Source organism: Bos taurus, chromosome 5 (assembly GCF_002263795.3).
Source record: "Bos taurus isolate L1 Dominette 01449 registration number 42190680 breed Hereford chromosome 5, ARS-UCD2.0, whole genome shotgun sequence".
Lineage (NCBI taxonomy): Eukaryota > Metazoa > Chordata > Mammalia > Artiodactyla > Bovidae > Bos > Bos taurus.
In genome coordinates this window covers 74,154,685-74,181,976 of record NC_037332.1, presented here as the reverse complement: position 1 = coordinate 74,181,976, position 27,292 = coordinate 74,154,685, and the positions used below count along the sequence as shown (strand labels likewise).

At 42.4% G+C, this 27,292-nt stretch overlaps 1 protein-coding gene across 26 annotated transcripts in view; it reads left to right on the top strand.

The window, feature by feature from the left end:
* The window catches only part of RBFOX2 (RNA binding fox-1 homolog 2), a 293,230-nt gene that overhangs the window by 7,025 nt on the left and 258,913 nt on the right, over positions 1-27,292 (top strand). For 4 of the 26 annotated variants that reach the window (XM_015471162.3, XM_059886362.1, XM_024991700.2 and 1 more), the window contains exon 1: positions 1-27,292. This exon is cut by the window's left edge and continues 4,881 nt beyond it; it is cut by the window's right edge and continues 37,999 nt beyond it. The exons of the other annotated variants lie outside the window; for them this stretch is intronic. The gene's annotated coding sequence lies outside the window, so the exon portion shown is untranslated. 26 annotated transcript variants of the gene reach the window in all.

The window sequence follows — 27,292 nt, the reverse complement described above, 5'->3', positions numbered from 1 at the left end:
TTACCAACCTTGATATATCATTATGTTTGTTATCCATACATACTTGAAGTATGGTGTAGTACAAGAAACCTTATTTAGAATTTCTCACATTGGGGTTTGAATCCTGGTTCTTCCCATTGCCAGCCAACTGAAATGACCTTTGGTAAGATATTTAGCATCTGAGCTCCTGTTTACACATCTGTGAACTGGAGGAATTACTGCATCCTCTCATGAGCTGCTATAATCACAGACTGAGATTATTTAAAGTTCCCATCATGGAACCCAGCAGTAAATGTTTATTTCTTGCCTCCTTTATAACCTGCTACACAGTATTCCGCGAGTTCCTGCTCATTGCTCCATCAGCATGGAGTGGTTAATGTGCTTCTGATTGATTAAGTGACAGAGTTGGGAGCTACCTCAGATGAGCAGTGTACTAAACTGGGAAATCTAACCGGTTTGACATGGGTGAAGAAGTGTATGAACCTGGTCGTGGTGGTCCCCCCAGTGAGAGGAAGAGGAGACATTCACTTCCTTGCTAAGGACTAAGAGGGCTCCTGCATGGGGCGTGTGGGCATTTCAGGAATCTATGGGATCTTTCCTGGGAGTGTGGATGACAGATGCACCGGCTGTTTTGATGGCACATGGGATGCAGGAGTGAAAATGTCATTTGTGTTCCAGATTTTATAAGGTTTGTTGGTTAAATGTATTGCATCTAATAGATGGCATTTTGTTCTCATTTTTGTTTGTGGAAATTGAGCTGGGATGAGTTTGTCTCTTGTGCTCTCCATCCAGTCTCTTCAAACCCACCTTTCTGGCTATTAACATCGTAATCCATCTAAAAGGGCTTGAAATCATTTGAGAGCTTATCAAATGGATAAGGTCCATTCTCTTGTTTGGCCTGCCAGATCCTCTGGCCTGATTTGTGCCTTCCTTTTTTGCTTCTTTCTAGTCTGTGGCAAGGGACTGGTAGCTTCCTGAGCAGACTGTGCCTCTCAGGCTCGCTCATACCTTGGTGCTTCTGTTTCTGTTCTTCTGTCCGAAATTCCTACCTCACGTCTCTCTTCTCATCGGTAAGGCTGTCTTCAGGAATAAGCTGGGATGCTGATTCCTCCTGGATGCCTTTTGTCTATGCTACATCCCTCCCGCATTCCTACTGCTTTCCAGAAGGTCGTGTCCAGAGCTCTGTTTTAGGACTTTTTAGATTAACATTTGTTCAGCTGTCTGCTCCGACCCGGACCACCGCCCCCTGCTCCCACCCCGCCTCGCCAGACTGTGTGATCAAGGGAGCCTTTGGGATCCATAGGATCTAGCGTTGCCCTGGCCTGACTAATCAAGATACTGTCTTTCTTGTTGAACTGAACTTTGTCTTCCTGCTCCTCGGTTGGAGCCAGCAGATGGCTTTAATTGTTTTTCCAGATTATCCCTGGGGGGTCTGGCCCTTGGTCTACTCTCCAGCTCCAGCAAAGACTAGGTGTTGTGGGATTTGTGAATGGTGCCTGATCTTTCCATTGATAATCAGGGTTAAAGGTGACTCTAGAGGGGGTGGAGTTTAACTGCTGAAAGTGTTGGGTGGGCATGGCAACCTGACATTAGGTTTCCTGTGCTCAGATATTAATTGAGAGCACGTGTGTACATATAAAAAGTGCCTTTGTGACTGAGGAACTAGAAGAACCACACGAGGACAGGGCAATTAGAGCTAACCTATTCCGGTTCATTGGAGCAGTCTGTTGACCCGCTGTTCAGTGGCGGTGCTGCTGAGAGCTTCTGGAGTGCTGTGGTTCAGATGTATTACCACCACTTGGGACTAAGCCCATTTGATCAACTGTGGACCTTCACCTTTCCCTTCTCAACCAATGAATTTCATAAGCTCTTACAGCTTGTTTTTATGGATGCAGAAAAATACCAGAGACACCTCACAGAATGTACACTCTTTCAGATGGTTCATTGGATATGTTTGAAAACAGGGAAACTTAATACAGTTCTTGTAAATCTCAGCTTTGGAGACAGGTTCATAGAAGTATTTTGCAGGAATCTTCTCTCTGGCCCTCGTCATACCCACCTCCTTCCCTGTGTCCCCTGATTTGTGCTCCTGTTAATCTTCGCCTGTTCTCCAGCCTTGAGACTCCCCTTGCCAGTTTAGTTGGGGCCTCTTTAAAGGCGAAATGGGCATACTTTATAGTGCTTCTGGCTTTTCAGATGCTGGGTGAATAAAGCAGATTCTAAAACGGGAATGAGAGCGAGAGCAACCAGTTATATCACTTCCTTCTGACGTGTTCTGCACATACGTGGCATCTAGAAATTTCAGTTGAGGATTTAAGGCACAGCACACATGATAAATACCACTTATGAAGTAGATGACAGTTTTGAATTGCCAAATGATAATGGTTGAGTAACTGCTTAAAAACCTATTTTCCCAAGGGTGGAAACCGAGCCTTTGAAGTTTAGGCTTCCACATGGGTGTGTTCAGCCACAATTCTCAGGTTTTTTAGGGACCTAAGTCCCCAGATAATATCCTGGTATGTGGGATTTTCCCCGCAGAGAGGCTGGTTTGCTGGTTTCTCCTTTGCCAAGGGAAAGAGATTTTGCTCTGAGCACTGGATATTTTTTTCCAGGCATGTGGTTTTTGAGGAGGCACACTGTTTACTTTTCTTCAGGGCTGCATCGATTTTGTCGGATCCTAATTGTAAATACCACAAGCAAAGCATGATTTACTGTAAGGAGGGGGCAGGGGGGTGCCCGAGGGACTCTCTCAGCTCTGGGGTTGGGGGTGGGGAGCAGGAGCCACGCCAGTAGGACTAGGGGAACTGTAGACATGGTCTGGGGGCACTGTGGGGTTTGTGTGTGGGCCCCAGTCGCTGCTTGAGTTGGAACACTTTTGAAGCTGAGGCTCACGGGAAGTTCTTCCAATTGCTTTATTTTGAGCAGCTTTTTCCTCCGTGTGTTGGCAGCTGTGTGGAGGAGGGGGCGTTAGCTGCTGTCAGCCAGGATGGTTTCCAGAGCAGACCCGTATGGATTTCATTTAGGCATTTGTTTCAGGGGTATGTGGCTTGTCGGGAGTCAAGAGGACTTCGGTTCCATTTTCCTGGAAGTTGGTGGGCTTCTGTGAGCTGCTCTATTTATCTTGGACAGGGAGGCAAGTAGAAAAGTGGCTGCACAGTTAGCCCTTGTTGCAGGAGCTTCGTTTCGTAGGTCATCCTCTTGGGGATTTTTGTACAGTCATATTTACAGCCTTAAGATTTTCTTTGCCTCTCCCCTCCCCCCTTTTTCCTTCTGCAGTTTAGTGCTCCATAAAAATTCTGAGGAAAGTGGGTAATAATTTAGGGTGTTGTTGTTTAGTCGCTAAGTCGTGACCAACTCTTTGCGGCCCTATGGACTGTAGCCCACCAGGCTCCTCTGTCCATGAGAATCTCCAGGCAAGAATACTGGACTGGGTTGCCATTTCCTTCTCTAGAGGATCTTCCTAACCCAGGGCTCAGACTCACGTCTCCTACATTGGCAGGTAGATTCTTTACCACTGAGACACTGGAGAATTTGGGGTAGAAGACAAGAATTGTTTGGCTCCCTACCCCACCTCCCTTTCTTGCCCAGCCCTCCCCAACCCCATCCTTTGCAAAAGAATCTGCAAAGGAGGTTGCTTATCCCCTAGTCAGACTGGCCCGTCCCCTGATCCATCTGAATCTGTGGCTTTCACAGCTTTCACCTGCTATTTCTTGGTTTCCAGGGAGTGGGGTAGTAGGATCGCGATTTCAAAGCAAGAACTGGCAAAATGGGAAGATGTTTTTGTGGTGGCTCCCAGCACCTACAAAGCTGAGCTCGTGGGCTTGCACATCATACGAACTTCCAGGAACACTGTCCGTGGCTGACGTGATGGCCTTGGGGACTTTGTTGGTGCTTCAGGAAGTCTCCACAATGGCAGTCTCTCACAGTGGGAACATTGGCAAAGCGAAGGGGAATTGGTAACGCTTGTTTTGAAAGTGTGGCTGGTCTTAGACTGCCTGCCTCAGTGAGAGGGGAAGAGGCGGCCTTGTCTGAAGAGGGGAGTCGTGCTCTACGGCTGTTACTTAGGTGTCCCGTCTCCTGTTTGTGTTTGCCATCTCACGTCCAGATTGTATGGCGTATTTTGTATGTTGCATTTACACTTGAAGCCATAGTCTGACTTTTAGTAAACTATGATTTTTAGTAAACTGATTTGGCTAATCTTGGTATCATCCTGGACTTTGACGTGATGCTGGTCATATTTACCAATAAAAGGTCTGTGTCAGGACTTAGAAGTTGCGGTTTCTGTTGGTGGCCTCCTCCCCTCCCCAGCTGCCTCTTGCTGTACTTTAGCGACACGTTGTCCCTGCACTTTGTGTTACAGGTCTTTAGCTGCTTGTTGTGGTACTAAACAGATCTTTCTGCTGCAGCATTTTGGCTCTGAGCTGATTGTGTTTTACAGTGTTGGAGATCAGTTGGCTAACTGGCATGTGGTGTCCACAAAGCAGAAGCCTTTCAAAGAGATACTTACCACGGACCATTCATGAATTTTGTCAGTTGCATAAAAATGCTGTGATTAACCAATACCCATGTGTCCATGTGGACGAGCAGTCTTCCTTTATGCCTACTTGGCACTGCTCTCTCTAGCAGTAGTTTGGATTAAGTGTTCCCCAGTAGGCTTTGCATTTTAATCCTTGGAAGCCTGTTTCAAGAAACCTTTATGATTTTCTTGAGGTTGGTGTAGGGGATCATTCACTCTTACTGAATTTTAGCTTCACTATGAGTTGTTTTCTTCAGTGTTCATTTTAGGCAAATAGTAAATATTTCTTTGGTTTTACAGTATCCAAGAGTTTGAAGAAATCTAAAAAAAATAGATTGGTCCAGCATCCTGTTTTAAGCAAGGAAATGGTCTAATTCGTATTATCCCAAGCCGTTTTTTAATTGGTTGTCCTTTGAGAAATGATAATTGGTGTCATTCTGACAAACACACACACAAAGTCACATAACTTTGGAATAGAGTTAAACAAAATTTAAGCTATCTCATTTTGCTTCTCATAAGCAGATGTTGTGACTCTAAATTTATAGAAGCATGTTCAGTGAAGCGTCTTCCTCTCTTCCGTCTTCCCCTTGTTAGTTTCTTGTTATTCCACCCTCTTTCTTTTTACACAAACACTAGTATACTCCATATATTCTTTTTGCACCTTGCTTTACTCTATCAGAAGTTATTTTTTTTTTTGTAACAGGGCTTATTAATATTTTCATTAATGATTTCTGGGTTTGTGTGTGTGTGTTTGATGCTTAGGAAAGTTTTTCCCACTCCATGATTATAAAAACCAGAATGGACTTGCAGACAGAGAGACCTGAGTTGGAGCCCTAGCTTTTCCACATCATAGCTGTGTGATCTTGGTTACACAGCCTAAGAAAAGGCTCAGCTTTTTTGCTTATGAAATATGTTATAGAATTGGTATAAGAATTAAAAGAGATAATGTATGTAATGTGCTTAGTTCAGAGCCTGACACTGAGTAGGTGTACCTACCAGGCCCTGTTTTCTTATATCTCAGTACTTTTTTCACTTTCTTAAAGGCAGGAACAGTCTCTTAATCTGTGTTTTCTTGGCTTCTTCATCAGTACCAGGGATATATTATAATAAGAATTTGGTAAAGTGTTATTTTTGGGTTTTTGCTTTAATTTTTTTGCCTTAAAGTTATCAGTCTCTAGTTTTATTACCGATCAAATAATGGGTGAACAATAGCTAAATCAGTGGATTGGTAATGGTGGATAGTATGAAATCATGAGAGCTGAGGTCATCTCAAAGTTTCCTGGATCAGCTCTCTGCTTCAGTGAGATGAAGTAGAATCTGTGCCCATTTCTATGGACAAGTTGTTTCAGGCTCAGAGGAAGCATGAGAGAGCAAGCAATATGCTCAGATTTTCAGCTTTGGAACTAAGTAGAATCTTTCATTTTTTATTTTCTACTGTTTGGATGGGATTTCCCTGGGAGTTTCTTATATGGAGGGTTTTTTCCATCATTTACATTTATTTTTTTTAAACACATAGTGTATTCACATGGGTGATGATTCAAACTGTGCAAAAGGTTGAAGAGTAAAAAATCTCTGCCTTTTCCAGCTACCTAGTTTCTCTCCTTGAAAGTAACCAGTATGGTTAGTTATCTCAGTATCTGTCCAGAGATAGTACTTGCATAATATTTTCTCCATCTGCCCCTCCCTCCATTTTAGAAACTCAAATGGTAGTGTTAATATTCATATATTTTTCTCTGAAGTATTTGGAGATCATTTTATATCAGCTTATATTGACATTTTCCTCCATTTTTTAGGTGTCTGGAATTAGGATTATTCTGTTCTGGTCTACTGAGATAACTATATCTAAATGTCTCTGGTAAGAATGACTCTGATTAGTATAGGATCTCATAAAGTCTGAGCCTGTGTTTTTATGGAATCACAGGGTTAGAGACCTAATGTGCATCTCTCTTCTTTCATGTGAATACCCATAAATCCTTGATGGACGATGCCATTTAAAGATGCTCAAGCACAAGGTAGGCATCCTCCTCTCTCCGCCTGCCCATGTCCGCTGCTCCTGGTCCTATCTTTTTGTGGTTGTAGGGCCCTTTCGGGTCAGATGTTCCATGTGTCACTGAGTTAGTAATGATACTCTGGATCTGCCTCGAGTCATTGCGTTTCAACTTGAACTGCAATGTGATTTTATTCATTATGACACCTTCTATACCAGACATATCCAGAATGCCCAGGTTTATCCTGATTGAATGTTACTGCTGTCAGGAGGCTGTTCAGCGAACCAACTTTGGTGCTGAATTGTGAGAAAGAAAGATTTGGTTCCTAATAGGTGTTTGTGTCTCAGCAGCCATAATTGCTGTTAGTTTCACTTCACTCTTCTGTTTGTGGAAAGCTCAGGATTGAGGCAATGCTCTTCATCCCTGGAATATGACCACTCTGTGACTAAGACTTTTAATGGGAGGTAAACAGATATGGGTCAACAAACAAGGCATATTTTTCTTTTGTTTACTGGACAGTAGTGGATTCTGATTCAGATACAGAATTAAAGATTTCAATTAAGGCTTTGATTCTAGCTTGGTTAACCTGTATACATGTCTGCATTTAAAGATATGAACTAAAAACAATGCTTTTCAAAATTGGCTTCTGTAGTGGACCTTTGTCTCCACAAAAATATCATAGAGGAGGTCTCTTTCCAGCTCTTTGGAGAATGAGGCCGGTAGGGATGTGTCTTGCATCCTAGAAGAATGCTGACCTCCACTGTGTGGTTACGTTCATCTCACCACACAGTCTTTCGGTTCCTGAGGTCTCTGTGGCCCCACACAGTGAATGGAAGCAGGGAAGGGCACCAGATGCTGTGTTGATTCTCCTATTTGCTTCTTCTTTCACACCCGGTGTAAGGTTTCCAGTCATTTGTGCAACCTGAGAGCATAAAGCGCCCGTATTAGCAGTTGAGAGATGGGTTGGCAAGTGGTTCAAATTACTCCATGTTCCTGATAAGAGCCACTGATGCAGGCTGGTGGCTGCTAGGGGTGGGGGTGGGAGATGGACTGCCAGTGCCCTGCCCAGCAGCAATGGTGGTGTGGGTCTCTGGTGTTCTAGGACTCCAAGAAGGTACCCAGAGGCAGTTTGAGAGGTCTGGCTGGCATCTCGGGGAAGTAGCGCGGTTTAGGAAGCACATCGTGCCTCAGAGGAGATGAGTCGTAGGAAATGGTGGCTCACAGCAGGAGAAGCATCAGCACTGAGAATATGAAGTGCAAATCCAAGGAATAGGGTGAGGTTTTATTACTCCACCTTAACCTAAAACCCAGCTGACGGGCTTATTGTCAGGTAGTGCTAGGCACAGTGAGGACTAGGCCTTCAGCCTGCAGAGGGGAAGTGGATGTGTATACAGATGATGTTGATACAGTGTGATCATTGCTCTGATAGAGGCTTAACTGCTATGTCACAGCTTGGTGCTCTGGGTTAGAGATACTCGGTGCAACTCTGTCAGAGCGGAGATCACACTGTATTAAAATACTGGAGTAAGAGATGCCATTCTGCTATCAGACAGCCTTGATTCAAATTCTCTTCTCTGCATCTACTTAGCTGTGTGTCCTTTGGGCAAGTTCCTTATCTCCTCTGTGCTTCAGTTTTTCATCTGTAAAATGGGGATAATAATAACTCTTACAAACTTGTGAATATTAGATGAGTTAATATAGTAAATATAATACGCTTGGAAGAGTATCTGGTCCACGATAAGCACTGTGTAAGTGCTGTCTGTTACAGTGGTTGTTACAGCACCTGGCAGGGCACTGGGGACTCCTGCAAACCACAACCAATGGCAGTGCAGAGGTCGGTGTACTGTATTCAGTGAAAGATTTTTAGCAGTGACTGTGCCAAGTACTGCACAGAAGCAAATAAATGAAGTGTTAACTGGCTGTGTGACTGTGTGCAACACATGATGAGAGTCAATTCTTCGGAAAGCGTGTAAAAGGAATTCTGATGTGAGAGGCTTCAGTATCCCCTGCCAGTTTCAGAGAAGGGATCTTGCTATTCCTTTTTAGGCCCTTCAGCTTTCTTGACATTTTGAATATAGACTATATACCTTCCTTTAAGGTAGGACAATACTTGACTGTTTCAGACAGGCATCTTTCACTGCTTTTTAGAAACCTCTAGAAGAAAGCATTTTAGAGCAGAATCCATCCATCCATCCTTTCTTACTTTCCTCTCTCCCTCCTTCAAAAGGGAAAAAATTGTTAGTATTTAAATCCCTGTCCTTGTTCTTTATATTAAAAGTAAAATTTTCATGTTATGCAAAAGATAATTCCCCTTTTGCTCATTCATTCATTCAACATTTGAATGCTTACAACATGCTAGATGCCAGGATTATGAGTTAAAGGAGATTCGTATGGAATGTTTGAGGCTTGTTGGGGGAGGTTTCTGGAACAACTCTATATGGGAAGAAAAATTCGGTAGCACTGTGTATTGGTAAGGGTGTAGGTAGAGAAATAGGTACTCATGTTGCTGGGGGGTGAAAAGTCACATACATTCCATGAAGAACTATTGCAATGTCTGCCAAAATGTAAAATGCATGTTTTCTTTGATCCGGCAGTTCCACCTCTAGGAATTGATCCTACAGATACTGTTGTTTCTCTGTATAAGAATATATAGTGCAGCATTATTTGAAATGGCAAAGGGTTGAAAAAAATCAAAATGCTCTTTGACAGGGGAACTGTGAATTAAAGTACAATCATAAAATGGAATATCATGCAGCTATTAAAAAGAATTAGCTCTAGGTAAATGCATTTGCTGCTGCTGCTGCTAAGTCGCTTCAGTCGTGTCCGACTCTTTGTGACCCCATAGACGGCAGCCCACCAGGCTCCCCCGTCCCTGGGATTCTCCAGGCAAGAACACTGGACTGGGTTACCATTTCCTTCTCCAGTGCATGAAAGTGAAAAGTGAAAGTGAAGTCGCTCAGTCGTGTCCGACCCTCACCGACCCCATGGACTGCAGCCTACCAGGCTCCTCCATCCATGGGATTTTCCAGGCAAGAGTACTGGAGTGGGTTGCCATTGCCTTCACCTAAGACACTAAAATACATAAAGTATAAAAAGTCAAGGTGCTGAAAAGGGTATAATTTGTTACTGTTTGTGTAATGAAAAAAGGTATATATATCCAGGTACACATTGAATCTCTTTGCCAGGAAATGCAAGGTTCTGGTTAACACTCGTTGCCTCTTGGGGGAGGGCTAACGAGTGATGGAGGAAGAGGTTATAGGTAAAGATTTCATTTTTATTGTATACCTTTTGTGCCTTTTGAATTTTGTATTACCTTCATGTGTTGTTTTAAAAATAAAATAGTTTATTGAAATTATATAGGAATAAGCGCAGGAGCTATTTTACTTATGATCCTTAAACTTGCTAGTTTTCAGAGAAAAATGAGTGAAGTTATGTGTTAGAACACAAGTGTGCCAATTCTGCTTACCACAAGCAAAGGAACAGTAGTACTGCTGGTGGCACATGGTTACTTTAATTCTGTCTGTCACACTTTATTGGCATATGGAATGTTTCCAGTGCTTACTAACTATGTCTTATTACACTTATTATTAACTGTCTTCAGTAAGGGTGAAACTTGGTTATAAGGAAAGTGCTCATATGAATAAATAGATAAATATAGAGATGAATAAGAATGGAGGTGAAATTAGGAGATGATGAATGTTAATATGTGTATGGGATGATTCATTCAACAGCAGATGATATAAAGGGCTGTGTGCAAATCATAAAGTGAGTTAAGAAACAAAGCAAGTCAGAACCACTACCATAAGCCTCTCTAGTTTTCTTAAGAAATGTTCCCTTACTAGAGGCGCATCCATGGATTCCTTGGATTTTTTTCATGTTGGAATTTTATGAACTAATGGACTTAGGAACTGCTTTTCATTCCAGACCTAACCTGATGGTAAATAAAGGAGCTTCTGTACCCTGATAGGATGAGTACAGGGTTTCTATGGCAGCATAATAGGGGGATTCTTATCCAGCCAGGCTGGGATGGGTGTAAGGAGAGCATTCTGCAGGAGCCATTGGTGAGCAGGGCTTAGGCAGGCACAGGAGAGGGAGGCACAGGCCACCCGGCAGGAGAAGCACACTGTCCAAGGAGCAGGTAGGAGAGGAACTGTGTGGGCCGGTGGGGCTGGGACAGAGGGCATGAGAGCAGCAGATTTCCCCAGTGTCTTTCACAGACAGCCATCTCCTTGCAGTCAGGTACTGTTGTTCCCAAGGCTGACTGGATGGCGGTAATGGATTATCCTACCACTCTGGGAGCATAATCTCATAGTGGTAGGAGAGTAGAGGCACTGTCTTAGTTCATCCCAAAGCAGGGGAAAAAGAAAAGGAAAAAAAATTGTAAGAGAGAACAAAGAAAACCTGTATTTAATTGTATATGTTGTATATATGTAGATGTGCCTTCTAGCAGAATTACTGATATTTTCTTTTCAGCTCTCTTCATCCAGAAGAAACTTTCCCTCTATTTGGAATCACAGTTTGAATGTTGCATGGAAACAACTCGAACTTTATATTCCATTTCATTATATTTAAATTTATGTGAAGCATAAATTTAAAGCAGGCAAGCATTTTGCTCTTCATAGCATGGAATGCTGTAACAAAATGTTTTGTCCATCAGAGGCTTTCTAAACATTTTATGAGCATTTAAGTGCTTAATCTCCACAGTGTGCAGGGTAGGTGGCAGGTAGTCAAGTGATTTTTTTTAATTTTTTTCCTCACATATCTTGCATATTCTCATGTTTTGGTGGTTCATGCCTCTTAAGGAGAAACTTTCCCCTTTGAAGCTGAACTGTCCTATGCTTTGAATCCACTCAAAGACAAATTATTCTGGAAAGCTTGAACCAAACCTGGTCAGATGCTTCTGAGTTATGAGAGAGGGATTGAAATAAACTTTTTCAGCTAAAAATAATTTTGCTCACAAGTTACCAAAAATGGCTGACTGGAAATGCTTTTAAGATACTTGTCTAAGCTACTATAAGCTGAAGGTCAAGAAAAAGGTTTAGAACACGTTTTGAGAAATGATTGGCTCTATTTTGCGAAAGCTAGTGCCAAGGTTCTTTTTCCCTAATTGCCTTGGGAGACAAAAGCTTGGGGAAAGTGTTATGCCTTAGATTCAGTGAGGACCTCAACATTCTTTAAGTGGAACATAGAGGCTGCCCATTTCTTCTGACAGTAAAGTCCTACTTGTGGGAGGCATTAGGGTTACATGAAAATGGGACACTTAATTCTAAAGATATTGTACAATTGCCTGTGCTGATTAATTATTTAAAGCCCTTATCTCCTGTGGCAGAGCAGTTTATACTCTCAGAGAATATTTGTTGGTCTTCCCAGAGAGCCGAGTGCCGGGTCTTTAGCACGTGGCACTGCCATTGATGCTCTGTCGTCCTGTTAAGGTACTTCTCTGCATCTCACTGAATTGTGGAATTAAGAATCACTCACAGTTACCGGCATCGGGTTTTATTTGCAGTGTAATTGCTTGTCATTGGAGTTTATATTTAGCTTGCCTTGATGATTATGGAGAGGGTCCCTTAGCAGCAGCACTTTACACCATTGATTGCTATTGGTAGCCTTGAGAAGGCATGTTGACCCTTCTTAAGGTTGCTTGCTGCTGCTGCTGCTAAGTCGCTTCAGTCGTGTCCGACTCTGTGCGACCCCATAGATGGCAGCCCACCAGGCTCCCCCGTCCCTGGGATTCTCCAGGCAAGAACACTGGAGTGGGTTGCCATTTCCTTCTCCAATGCATGAAAGAGAAAAGTGAAAGTGAAGGCGCTTAGTCATGTCCGACTCTTCGCGACCCCATGAACTGCAGCCCACCAGGCTCCATCCATGGGACTTTACAGGCAAGAGTACTGGAGTGGGTTGCCATTGCCTTCTCCAAGGTTGCTTAGTATTGTAGAATAAAGTCTTCAATTAGAAAGAAACTTAGAACTTTTTTCCCTTCATAAAGATTGTTCTTTTAAATAGAGCCAATATAAAACCATGATGTTTTTCCTTCCTAAATTTAACACATATTTATTGAGCATCTGTTGCGTATGAGGTAATGAGAAGCAAAGTTGACCAGGCTCATGTCAGAAGATCTCTGTCTTCCTTCAGGTAGAAAAGAATAGTAACCTCTAGGCAGGGGTTGTGTTGACACTTTGAGGAGGTAGGGACATTTTAGAGGTAAGTGCTGTTCCAGTGTAATAAGCATTCATTAAAAAGTAGAATAAAAAGATCGCTAAGTCTCAGTTAAGTGCCAGCTTGCATTGAGGTGGTCTTGGTGATTTCTTAAATCTGTCAAACAGTACTCAGGAGTCCACGAGTGTGACCAAGTGCACATTACCCTGGGCTAAGCATTGATAAACTGGGACTGACAGATTCAGCTGGAAGAAAAAAGTGGGAGAAGACAAAAGAGAGGGGGCGTGTGACTCGAGTTTGAGCTCTTGATGTTAGAAGAGTTTATAGGTAGTGATGATTTCTCAGGAATGGTAATCAAATGGATGATTGTGATAAAGATCAAGTCCCCTGGAAATAAGTGATTTGAAGAGCTTGGAGGCTTTGGAAGGGCTGTCAATTTGAGTTTGAGGAAGTAGCATAATGTGTAAGCATTAATTCAGTTCTCAACTGGAGAGATTTTGCCCACAGGGGACATTGGCAATGTCTTCAGACATCTTTGATTCTCACAACTGGAGGTGCTGTGGGCATCTAGTGGGTAGAAGCCAGGGATGCTGCTGTCGTGTTTGAAAATGCATGGGGCAGCCCTTAAAGTGAAGGGTGGTCTGGCCCTGAAGGTCAGTAGTGCTGAGGCTGAGAAACCCTGTGTTAACTTTAAAAGAGGAGTTGTTGAGTAAGGGCAACAGAATATGGTGTCTCTCTCCTTCCACTCTACTCTGTGGAACTCTGTCTAAACAGATGTTTAGTGATCGTTTATGGAGCTCCATTTATCTGCCAGGCCCCATGCTTGGGTTTATTGCCTCCTTTTTAAAGTCTTATGTTTTAATTATAAATTAATATACAAATATATTCTTACAGATAAAAAACCTAAAAATTGAAACACATAAAAGCCAGTGGACACTTTGGCCACCAACCCTAATCTGTCTTCCTTCCTTAGAGGTATCCAGAGCTCTAAACTTGGTATATGTAGCTAAACATTGAAAGGTTACCTCCTCTTCATCTAGTTTCTCTCCCTCTTACATGCTATGCCAAGAGGTTTGCTTTTGAATATTTGTCCTAGACTGCAAGTTTCTTAAAACAGGGACCACCTGTTAGGTAGAACTTAACTATATGTGGAATACGGTTGTTAGCCAATAAGTGTTTGCTGAGTAACAAATGAAATTGATAGAAAAGCAGCAATGGGAAGCAGAAAGAATGCCAGTTGCTAGCAATGGCCTTTAGGCTTTGGAAGGCTGTGAGGTATATTTATGGGGAAAATGAATTAATGTTAGGATATAGGAGAAGTATTGAGAGAGTGAAGAAAAATGCAAAGCTATAGAGAAGTGGAAAGGGGGCTACCAAGGTGCCCAGTTGAACTGGTCGAAAGGCAGAGAAGAGAGTCATCGTTCTATCCAGGGTTTAAGAGCTTCAGGAGAGGTAGTGGGGATGGGTCTTCTAGGAGAGTTACTGCAGGTTAGCTGTCAGGAAGAACTTCAAATGTAGGACTTCTTGGAACTAGAAGGGCCCTAAAGTTCCTTTTGCAAAGTTTGTGTGATAGAAACCTTAGTAGTTTCTGTTATGTTACAGGGAAATTCTGTGCATGTATGTACACTCCTTTATGTATCTAAAGTCTCTTCATTGTTTTTCACTGAACAGAACATCTTGGAGAACATTTTGTTTCGGTTTGTACAGATCAGCTTCATTCTTTTGAAATGACCATTTAGTATTCCATAGTAAGGTTTGTTGTAGTTCTAAAATTACGATTTGTTTAAACATTTCCTATTGCTGGACATTTAGGTTGCTTCCAATCTTTTGTTACTATAAGCCATGCTGCTTATATATAATATTTTCTTGTACATATAAGTAAGTACATGAGGACAGATTCTGAGAAGTGGAGTTGTTGAATTTCTAAGGGTATGTTCATTTAAACTTTTGATAGGTATTGCCAAGCAGCCTTCAAAATTGTATACTTGTGTGTATAGTGGAGTGACTTTTTCCTATCAGCTTGGCAAACTGTATGTTACCAAACTCTGATTTTAACCAGTCCTCCGATACATGAAAACTGGTACCGTGATCTTTTGTTTTTCTGTAATAAAAAGGATTTGTTTTTTAAAAGATATCTAAAAGTCATTTGTATTTCTTTGTCATAAACTAAGGTTAGGAAGAATGGTGGGGTTTTGGTGGTGGTGGTGGTGGTGGTGGTAAGAACTTTATACAATTAAGGAAAATAACTTTTGCCATTCATGTTACAAAATTTCTTAATTTGTCACTGGTGTTTTGAGTTTGTCTATAGTATATAAGTATATGTGTTTATGTGTGTTTTGAAGCCAGATAAAAATTTTTAGTGTGATTAACTATATAAGGTATTGATTTTTAAGTTTTTGGATCTTGTTTCTTTCTGAGAGAGACCTTATCTACTGAGATTTAAAAATAACATTCTGTGCTTTCTTTTAGTACTTTAATGGGAAAAGCTGGCTTTTAGTTTCGGTTCTGTCACATAAGAGTTTTGTGACAAAACTGGTCAAATTGTATAATCTCCCAGAACCTCAGTTTCCTATGATGGAAGGGTTTGATCTGTTCATTTGCAACATTGTAAAGAATTTTTTTAAACTTCTTGTTTACTTTTGAGTGAGATTTACTCTTGTGTTGTGTGGGGATGTGGAGTTGGAGTCAGGCAAAGGGAAAGATATAAAGAGGCAGGCAGGCAGACATGGAAGGGGGATGAGCAGAAGTACAGAGGAGGATGAGAAGGAAACCAGGGCTGCCAATGAGAGACAAAGGACCTAGAGAAATAGAGGAAAAGCAAAGGAAACTGCAAGGAAGGGAGATACCTAGAACCCCAGTGGGATGCATTTTTCCTATCACAGGAGGTCTAAAACATTTTGGGCACTTGTATTCATTCACTCTCCCTTCTTCCTTCCCGCCCTTTTTCCTCTTTCTTCCTCGTACCTCTGCCTGTTTTCCTTCCTTCTTCTTCTTTTTTTTAAATAACATTGACTATAACACAGAGGTTATAAATTAGCACAGATCATAAAGTACAAAAGTTAACGCTTCCAAGTCTTACTCATGCTGCACATATATAGCATTTAAAGCCAAGTGCTTTGAACTTCTTGGACTTAGTGTCTGTTAGAATTGCTATTTTACAGATCTATTGTCTAGCAATCCCTTCCAGCTCTAAAATTCTGTCTTTAAATATAGTGTATGTATTTTAGCATTGTTAAAAGGACTATAACTTTTGCATATCCTGGTTTTAGATATTAAATGTGTAAAATTAATAATGCATTCCCATATGTTTTATATTCCATGTCTAAGAAGTTCTCCCCATAATTTGTGCCTTTAAGTAATTGAGTTTCTGTCTTTGGACATCTGTCTTCTGTGAAATGTTGCCCTGAGATGTTTAACTTCTTACCTGTCTGCTAAGTATAGGTAATTATACCCATCCAGCAATGCATAGTTAACCAAAATTCTAATATGACAAGTTCCTGCAAAGTATAGTGTTCAGTTATTTCCACCTCTTATTTTTTTTAAATCAATTCCCTCTTAGACCCCAAGTATGATTCTTTTCCCTAGTTGCTTTGGTTGGGGGAAAAGAAAAAAAGAATCTGTGATTACTACCATGCCCACATTTGAATTGAATACACTCTGACTTTTTAGCTGATGGTATCTTCTTACAAACCCCTTTCTACCTTTTTAGCTTCATGGATCCCGCCAGAGCTGGCCTAGGCCATGCTTACTTTTTGGCTTTTTCAGGTTGCCCTGGAAAACAGATGACTAGATTTATTAAAATCACGACTGGCTATCATGGCAGTGGCTGTCACCATGGGCTAGTTGGAAAGGAAGTTATCAGAAATACATGCTGAAGGAGAAGGGGATGCAGATGTAAGTGGCTTTGGCAGCTTAGCCGTGTTGCTAGTAGATGGGTTCTCACGGGGGGGCTGCAGAGGCCTCACTGTCATCTTTCAGATTTGATCAAAAGCTTTCTTCTTTTCCTCTTCTGGAGGATGGTTTCCTTGGGAAAGAATCACTTTTGTTGTTTCGTTTTGTGCATTTTAGATCCAGTCTTCCGTCTCATCCTTGCACTCATTTAATATATGGTGAAAGCTAATCAAGAGGTGGTGGTTTGAGGTTCTGCTCTTATGAGGTAGTGTGGGCAGGAAGATCCCGGGGTGCTCTGTCAAGGGTGTCAATTCAGTTGGGTAGGTGCTGTATAAACTCAGCCAAAATTAAATAACAGTTGAAGTTGATGGTGTCACATATGCTAATTTATTGGTTAGAAAGTCTATATTTGTTACAAAATTGTATCACAATTGTCTTTCTGGATTTGCTGTATGCTTGAAAAGACAAAACATAAAGGAGAATAAGAGGGGGTCCAAAATATAAGCTATGGCAGCTGAAGAAGTTTTTATGACTTTTACATTTTTTAAACAAAAGTTGTCATACTAATTATTTTAATCTTAAACCTGGGAGGCCAGGAAAAGCTTCCCTTGGTCCTGGAAGCTGACTCAGACTTCCCTCTGTGCTCCTTCCCCATCTCACTTCCTTCCACGATTTATAGGTTCGCTAATGGCTGGCTTCAGCAATTAGTTGCAAGAGGTCCTGTGTATGATGTAATATCATAAATACTTAAAAAAATATTAGTGGAAGAAATAACTAAAGTCCTGTAGTGAAAAACAGCACTCAGGAGGAGAAGGTATAGAGACGCTTTAAGTCTTTGTAGCTTACTTTAGAAACAGCATCACTGCTGGCAGGTGGGCAGCAGGGAGAGCTGAAGGAGCTTTTCATTGGTTTTTAAAACCTCTGGAGCTGCCTTCTGAAGGTTGCAGCTCTTCTATACTCATGGATGATCTGCCTGGTGAATTAGGAGGATATGTACTACTTCTACCATGTGAATGTCTAAAGTGACTAAAGAATCCAAGACTGACCACCCTGGAGTGTGTGTTGGTAAAAAAAAAAAACAAAAAACCACGAACTGTGGACGTGGGGCTTTTGAAGGATGGCTGGGGGTTCAGAGACCCAGTTGAGGAGGGTGCTCACGAGCTGCCTGGGTCTCATGACCAGAGCCCATTACTGATTGTTTAAATGTGTCAGATGCCAGTGAATCCCTCTTGTTCCCTTAGCCATGAGATTCTAAGAAGTTCTGGTTTAGGAACGGTACCTGTTGGTACACTGCCCATTTTAGGACAGTTTCTGGACCAGGGGTCAGCTGCCTTTTCTTCAAGGACTAATGTGTGAAGATCTGCATCCTTTTGGCTAGTAGGAAAGTGGATTAGAGGTTTAGAGGTTTGTTGCCTTCTGGTTATGCAGAGAAACACTCTGCTTCTGGCACTTTTTCATTTTCCCCTAATCAACAGTGTTTATAACATCATTATCATGTAAGGAGAGTGGAACTCCTCTTTCCCTGGGGCTATTTCTCTGACAGATTTCAGCAGTCTCTTACTTCCTGGTGAATTTTTTTTTTTTTTTTTTTTTAAAGAGTTTCGTTCCAGTCGACAGTGTTTTGCCTTTACAGCTACCCACCTGATGGTTCTTGAACCTGAGCTTCCTTTGTGGCTCAGCAGGTAAAGAATCTGCCCGCAATGTGGGAGACCTGGATTCCATCCCTGGGTTGGGAGGATCCCCTGGAGAAGGGATAGCTACCCAATCCAGTGTTCTGGCCTGGAGAATTCCATGGACTGTATAGTGCATGGGGTCGCAAAGAGTCGGACACAACTGAGTGACTTTCACTCATTTCACTTCACCTGATGGGTTCTTGGTTACCCTGTCCTGTGGGAGACACGCGGTGGAGGTGGTGTCCCACACTGGATCATTGTCTCAGGGTGGTGAGCCTGTTGTCATTTCCTTCATTAGGAGAAGAATCTTAAGTAAGCAGGGAGAAGAAACTTTTTGTTTGGGAGAGAAAATAAAACCCAGCTTTTCTGAGGCGAGAATGGGGTCGTGTGTGATAAACTATGAATTCATCCTCTTTTTCCTCCTTCCCGCCCAGTTGCAGTTAATCTCACAGCAGCTGTTTCCAGCTGTCCGCTGGATTTTGCCCAGGCCACTTGGAATGGCTGCGGTGACTCACACAACTGGGCTTTTTTCCACAGTGGTCTGAATCTAGCTTCTCAAGAAGGAGGAGCGGGAGGAGGAAGAGGGTGACTCTGGTTGCACTGGAGCAGATCTTCTTGTTGAGATTACTGTCTCCTGAACGCTCTGGGTTTGATCTGTCCTCCTTTCAAGCAGTGATCCTAGAAGCTAACACTGCTGGTGGAGGGGAGGCAAATGTGTGAGCTGGAGAAAGGGTTTTTGGAGAAAGCCAAATGTTCTTCTACTTTGCTCCTGCCCGCCCCTTTCAGACTTTTCATTTCAGAGCAAACTGCATCTTTCCTTTTCAGTTGGATCTAGGATTGTGTATGTAGTGGGAGGGTAAATGAATGATGAGGGAAACAGCAATCAAAAATCGTGGTGACGTGCTCTGTACTCACCCTGCTTCTTGGTGTTGATGTTTTGTCGGTGGAATTATTTTCTTTTCAGTTTTTCAGGGTGGTCCTTCCTTTTCTTAACAGTCCCCTCCCTTTCCTTCTGTGAAGGCCGCTTCTTCCTAGCTGGGAGCCTGTGTAAATGAGGAATCTCAGTAGGGAGAGAGAAAAAATAATCCTTTAGGTATTTAAAAAAATTCTTACTTTTACCTCTGATTTCCACAATCATGTTCCTGAAGGGGCAACAAGCTGTAGAAGAAACCCTAGACCTGCTCTTTTTTTAAGATTTTATTTACTTTTATAATTTATTTATTTTTGGCCCTGCTGGGCTTCGTTGCTGTGCAGGCTTTTCTCTGGTTTCAGCAGGTGGGGGCCGCTGTCTACTGGCAGTGCGTGGGCTTCTTGTGGAGCGTATGGGCTCTAGGGCGCACACACTCAGTACTCGCAGCATCCAGGCTCTAGAGCACAGGCTCAGGAGTTGCAATCCACAGGCTTGGTTGCTTAGTGGCCTGTGGGGTTTTCCTCGGTCAGGGATCAAACCCGTGTCTCCTGCATTGGCAGGCAGATTCTTTACCAGTGAGCCACCGTGGAGGCCTCCTGTTCTGTCTTACACAATAGCCACTTGTGGCTGTCAAGGACTTGAAATGTGACTTGACCGAAGTGACACTGGAAGTATAAAATATACCCTAGGTTTTAAAGACTCAGTCCAAAAAAAATTCATTGAATTTTTAAAATACTGACTATATTTTATACTGACATGTTGAAATTTCGATGTTAGTATTTTGAATGTTAGTTTCAGTAAAGTATATTGTTAAAATTATTCTCATCTATTTCCTTTTAAGTGTGGCTACTAGAAAGTTTTAAATTACATAAATGGCCCATATTTCTGGCTCTAGATTTCAGGCTTGAAGACAAGAGGAAGTTGCTGGAGTACAGGTGTGCTTCTCTTTGGTGGTGTCTGTTTCCAGAACCTTGGAGGGACTTTAATGATAGTTTGGGATTCACAACCTAGTGTGCTACAGTTATTTTTCCCTGCATGCGTAACCAATTACCTCATACTTACTGACTTAACACAACAAATGTTTATTATCTCACAGTTTCTGTGGGTGAGAAATTTGGGAGCAACTTAGCTGTGTGGTTCTGGCTCAGAATTTCTCGTGAGGTTTAGTCAAGCTGTTGGCTGGGCTGCTGCCATCATCTGAAGTTTGGACTGGGGCTGGAGGAGCCACTTCTGAGATGGCTCATTTCATGGCTGTTGACGTGTTGTCAGTTCCTCACTGGCTGTTGGCAGGAGGCATGGGTCCCCCTCCCTCTCCTGCCCCAACATGACTGTCTCTTTGGCTCTTTGAGCATCTTCCTTGCATGACAGAACTTTCTTGGAGGGATCAAGTGAGAGAGCAGGTGAAGAGAGAGAGAGCAGGTGAAGAAGCGCAGTTCTGTGATCTCGTTCCTGAGGTGCACACTGTTATTTCTGCTTTACTTATCTGTCAGAAGCAAGTGTCCAAATCTAGTTCCTCCCAAGGGGAGGAGAATTATTCTCCACCTCTTAAAGGGAATAGGGTCAAAGAATTTGTGGTTACATTTTGGAACCACTCCACTTACCTGTTTTTCTTTTGTTTTCCCCTCTTGGCATACCCATATTTCACTGACTGCCTCTGGTGATGGTCAGAGTCCAGTGGTTGAAGTCCATTTTACCCTCAACTACTACTTAACAGTATAATTTGGGACAATTCTATTCATTTTGAAAATTCAGATTCTGACCTAATAATCAAATTGGGCTCTTCAGGGATCAGGAGCAAAGATGAGTTTAGCTTTGCCTGGACTTTGAGCACTGGTATGTACCTGTGTTTGTGTGTGCAATTTTGAGTAGTGGAATAAGCTGTTTGGGTGTTACTTGGTGAATGCCTTGTGTACTTGTATATCACATTCCTCTTAGGTGAGATTCAGAGCACTTAAGAACCATTCCATAACTCATTCTACCTCTGAGAGGTCTGAACAGAAGGCAGGGTACCATTCTGTTTTTTATTCCGCAAGTAGGGAAATTGAGGTGAGTTCATTTACCTTTGAGATGGAATGAAAGTGTTGAGAGGGGCGTAGAGGTACGGTGATCCATTAGACATAATCAGTGAAGATCGATTTTTGTCTGCTCTGGGTCAAAACGGAGCTTTAGTACTTGGAAACTAAGTATGCTAGTGGAAAATGGTTGGATTAGTAGAGGGTTCAAGATTTAGGAGAGCAAGTATTCATTTCAGTCCACTTAACTTCATTTTCTTCTAGTATCTTAGTATGATTTACTCAGGTATTTCCTAAGGAATTTAACGTTATCTCTCAAGTTTGGGAAGTCTGGAAGCTTAGATGAATGGGCTGTTAGAGAGTTTATTGCTTTGGAGAGAGAATTAAAAATCTGTTGCATCTAACTATCTTTTAAACCTTTGTTATCCTTATCATGATCTTGGTACTTAAGTAGTTTTAAATTGTTGCTTTCCCTTTTTTTTTTTTTTTTTGGTGACTATCTCTTGTCTCTCTGTGTGCTGTGCTTAGTTGCTCAGTCATGTCTGACTCTTTGAGACCCCATGAAGTGCAGCCTGCCAGGCTTCTCTGTCCATGGAGATTCTCCAAGCAAGAATACTGGAGTGGGTTGCCATGCCCTCCTCCAGGGGATCTTCCCAACTCAGATTTCAAACCAGGGTCTCCTGCATTGCAGGCAGATTCTTTACCATCTGAGCCACCAGGGAAGCCTCTTGTCTCTCTACTAGACTTAATTTTCTTGAGGTTCAGGCCTTTTAATTCTTTATATTCTCCGTACTAGTAACTGTATTTTGAGTTGTGTATTCGAGAGGCTCTGTGAAGTGAAGGTCACTCAGTCGTGTCCGACTCTTTCCGACCCCATGACTATACAGTCCATGGAATTCTCCAGGCCAGAATACTGAAGTGGGTAGCCTTTCCCTTCTCCAGGAGATCTTCACAACCCAGGGATTGAACCCAGGTCTCCCACATTGCAAGCTTTGTACTTAGATATATTGTCAGCATCCACTGGTGTGGTGAGAGTCAGGCATAGAGCTCATGGGTAAGAATTTGGGGTTTAGCATCCTATTGGCTCCACTGCTTAATACATTTATAACCTTGGGCAAGTTTCTTAATTTCTTTGAGGCTTGGTTCCTTCATCTGTAAAATGTTAATGATAGTTTCCACCTCATATAGGGTTGTGAAAACTAATGAGATACTGCAAGTAAAGCACTTAGCACAGGAGCAGTTACATATGTTAGATTTGTGAAAAAATTAATCATTAGCTTATTCATTTATTTAATTAGAGGCATCAAAATTCTTGAATCTCAAGCCTCTCATAAAATTTATTTGACATTATTTATTGGAAGCAGCAGAAGCCTGATTCTTGTGCCTGTCCTTGTCAGCCCACATGGGTCCAGGTCATAACTGACTCCACTCAGAGAATTTTCTTGTCTGCTGTGGTAAAATAGATATTCCAGGCCAGGTTCTTCCTTGCAGAGCCTGAGGCCACCCGCCTTGTCCCAGCCATCAGAGGCTGCCGGTAGGTCACGTGGGATTCACAGAGCCTGCCTTTGGCCTACAGCTTAGCCTCTGAGTCACTGAAACCTGGCTAATGCTGACTCCTTTCAAAAAGCCCAAGCCCTCTGCGCCCTCCAGTTTTCTATTAAGGAATTGTTGGGACTCTTTTGTTTTTAGTTTTTTTTAGAAGTCTTGCAGCAGCCAAACAGATCATTCCTCTCAACTCTGCACTCCTTGGTCAGCATCCAGAATGTAAGCAACGATGGCCATCTGTGTATCCCTGTGATCTCAGGCCTGACTTGATGGTTTTTCTCTCCTGACCTGACCTTCCAGTGACTTCTTCCCTCATCGACTATGCCATTTTCTCTGTTGCATAGTAAACAGATTTCTTCACCCTCAGCCTTTTAACTGCATGTTATTTCTACCCCTTTCTCTTGACTTCACGTGGTTTCTTTCCAAGGACCTGGCATGTCCCTCTTGTCCCCCTGCAGTGGGGAGGTCAGAATCCTGTCCCCTCTCTTCCATCTCCAGGGCTCCTATCGAATCGTCTACCTTTCAGTGAAATTCCCTGCTCCGTTCAATTACTCTAGTAATCTGGCTAGTAATCTGCCCTCTTCCCTTACTAGGTACTGTGGCTTATTGATTACCTTGCCTTTTTTGAAAAACAGAAGAAAACTACCTTGGCCCTTGGATCTCGGTACCTTGGCCCTACCTCAAGTAATGCCATTGTCTTCAGAGAGTGCCCGGATGGACCCAGCACCTTAGCCAGTCCCAGTCTCTCGGTTCTTTAATTGATCAGCTCCCCCGCCGTGAGTTGCCCTTTTACCACCTATTCTGAGGACACGCTTTGAGTCCTGTCAGTCTGGAACTGCTTCATTTCTGAAAATTTAGATGGGCATCTTATTTTCTCATGAAGACTCTTCCAGTTCTCTCTTTCATTTACTCCCACCGCATCTTTTCCCAAAATGTCACTGAGAAATGTACAGCCTTGGTCTTCTCTGCTCTCACTCTGTCTTTTGACTCCTTTGTCTTTGCTTCCTTCCCTATCTTGTTTGGACTTCAGGGTTCTTTGCTTAAACAGCTCTTTGGCCGGTATCCTCTCTTTGTTTCATTTGGTTTTCACTACCTAGCAAACCCCTGGCCTAGATCGATATAGATGTCTGCCTTCGTGATATCCAACCTTTCCTGGACGCTTGATTCTTGTCTGGTAGTCTTTCTGTTTTTGAGTGACCTCTCTTGGGAACTTGACACAATGGCTGTTTCAGATGTTCCTCATTATCCTACATTCACTGTCTTTTCATTTACAGAAAGAAATCTTGCCTCTTAATTTATAGAGGAAATTGTTGTTTAGTTGCTAAGTCACATCTGACTCTTTTGCAAGCCCTTGGACTGTTTGTAGCCCACCAGGCGCTTCTGTCCATGGGATTGTCCTGGCAAGAATACTGGAATGGGTTTCCATTTCCTCCTCTAGGGGATCTTCCCGACCCAGGGACTAAACCTGCATCTCCTACACTGCAGGTGGATAGAATAAAAGCTATGAAATTGGAAATTTTTAAACTTCCTGCCCCTAAACCTACAAATTTCATCTGTTATAGTGAAAGATGTATCTTTCTTTTTATGGTGAATCCTACTTGAATCTCTTTTGTAGACTTTAAATTCTGCTCTTCTGTATCTTTTCTCATCAAGTTTATGCATGCTTATCTCATTAAAAATAAATAAGATCTACCATATTTAGTCCTTCAGTCTCCTTCACTTTCCATCTCCTTTTCATTCTTCTCTCTTCTGCAAACCAACTTCTTGAAATAATTGTCTGTACTTTTTGAACCCATTGTAGTCAGGTTTCTTCCTCAACCACGATATTGAAACTCTTTCCCCCAGTGTCACCAGTAACTCCCCTGTGGCTAAATCCAGTGACTGTCTTTTTCTATATTGTGTGTCCCTGAAATACCTCTTCCCCCAAGCTTCTCTGGCACCTTCCTTAAAAAATGTTTCTCTCTCTGCCAGTCCTCTTAATCTCTTCCTCAACCTGCCATTTAAAACTTGCTGTTATTTAGGTTTCTCTAAAAAGCAGAGGCATTACTTTACCAACAAAGGTCCGTCTAGTCAGTCTATGGTTTTTCCAGTGGTCATGTATGGATATGAGAGTTGGACTGTGAAGAAGGCTGAGCGCCGAAGAATTGATGCTTTTGAAGTGTGGTGTTGGAAAAGACTCTTGAGAGTCCCTTGGACTGCAAGGAGATCCAACCAGTCCATTCTGAAGGAGATGAGCCCTGGGATTTCTTTGAAAGGAGTGATGCTAAGGCTGAAACTCCAGTACTTTGGCCACCTCATGCGAAGAGTTGACTCACTGGAAAAGATTCTGATGCTGGGAGGGATTGTGGGCAGGAGGAGAAGGGGATGACAGAGGATGAGATGGCTGGATGGCATTACCAACTTGATGGACATGAGTTTGGGTAAACTCCAGGAGTTGGTGATGGACAGGGAGGCCTGGCGTGCTGCAATTCATGGGGTCGCAAAGAGTCAGACATAGCTGAGCGACTGAACTGAACTGAGGCTTTCTTCTGTCTGTATTATACATGTTCTCTTGGGGCCTGGGTCTCCATTGCTAAGGCTTTATTGATCATCTCTATGCTGACAGCCTCCACATGGCCAGCATCTCCTCTCTGCACTTCAGATGTCTGTCTCCGGACGCTTAGCTGCATCTGCGCATGGATGCCCCATGGTTCCTTCAGAGCCAGCATGTCTAAAACTGACCTCTCCTCATCTGCTCTTTCTACAGAACTCTGCCCTGGTGTAAGTCAGTGACTGGTGTCACCATTTCCACAGTGGTCTTTCTGCCTTTAGTTTTGTCTTTCGTGTCCCCGTCACTGCATTCCAGGGATCTTTCTGAGAGTGATCCTTCTACAACAGCTGTCATCACATTGTTGCCTCTAGCCCTATTAAATGACACTGGTGATCCGGCTCCTACTTCATCTCCCAAATCCTCAACCTGCTCATACATAGACCATTCACCTCTGCTTGAAGGTATCGCTCTAAGTTTCTCTTCCACCTGTACTCGCCTACCTTCATCTCTGAGGTCTTGGTTTAGAGGTCAATTTTCTTTGGAAACCTTTTTTCAAATGTCTTAAATGGGGCAGGAACTCTCCTGACTGCTGTCATAGTAGCTTGTACTTTTCCCTTTCTAGCTTTTATCTCACTGTGTTATAAATGCCCATCTACTTTGATCTGGTACCAATAGGTTCCTTGAGGGTAAGGACTATGCTTTGGTCTTTTTTCCTTTTTAAATTATCGTCTTCTAGCACAACACCTGCTATGTAGTAGGGCCAATGTTTATTGGATGGTTAATGGTAGGATAGATGATAGGATTTCAGAACTCAAAGAACCCTGTCTGTATAGAAAACATGTCCTGGATTTTCAGGGTGAATGCTCACTGTGTGGCATTTGGTTCTTTTGCTGGAGATAATGATTTCAAGCTAAGTTGTATTCAGAAGCCAAACCTCCTCTTAATGCGTTACCTTTGGTTCCACTAGTTAAGTAAGCCTAAGTGGTTAGTTTCCACATTTAAGTAGACCCGTGTTTCTCAGTCCTCGCTGCCCACTAGCATCTTCTGGGGTGCTGTGCTTAGTTGCTCAGTCGTGTCCGACTCTTTACAACCCCATGGAATGTAGCCTGCCAGGCTTCTTGTTCATGGGCATTCTCCAGGCAAGAATTCCAGGCAGTGAATTCTCCAGAATTTCATTTTGAAATCAGGGGCACTTTTCTGTCTGCGACCCTGGGGAACTTCCCTTGTGATCCCTCGGATTGTGATCTGTAACGTAGGATGTGAGCAGAAGGTTTCTATCCAGTGTAGTCGCCGTGTCCTCTGATAGGGTCTGTGGTCTGAGTCACCGCTGTTTATATCACACACCTCTTTATGACAGACTCACAGACTAATTCCCTGGGATTGACCTGATGTAAACAGGAAAATTTGGTTATTAGCACCAGAAGGAACACAGTGTTATTTAATTACCCCCTTAAAAAAAAATACTGTTTCATCTTTGCTTTTAGGGCTGGATCGTCTCTTTTTCAGACATTTGATTTTTAGAGAAGTAGTTGCTTTTGGTAACTTGGAGGAGTCAGGTTAATTTTTTAAATGGTTTTTTAAAGTGTGAGCTCATTCTTGAGTGCGCTTATCTCTGGTAGTAATTGCTTAATAAAATCTGTTTCCTGCTACTCAACTACTATAATATTTAAGATCCATTTCTTGCATAGAACCTGTGTATCTTAACACGCAGCCTTAGAAGGATTTGAGGAACCTCACATATTTGTCTTCTTCCCTTGATTTCTATACCAGCACGATGTTGGTACTGTGGTGTTCAGAATGTAATACATTCTTGTTGTGTTGTTCACCAGTGCAAGGCTGAAAGAATTAACTTGCCTCAGTGAGTATTGTAGATCTGAGGGATTTAAATGTTGAGTGATTACAAATATTTCATCCTTGTCATTAAAAACAAACAAAAAAGGAAGATAAAACACCAAACCTGTCATAGAGACACATGAAAACAAGTTGGGCTGTTTTCGTTTTTATTCCCTGGGTCATTTCTGTAGCAACTTTTTTTTTTTTTTTTTAATCTACAGTGCAAAGTCCTGGTTTCCAACAGATTTTGTGATGACTG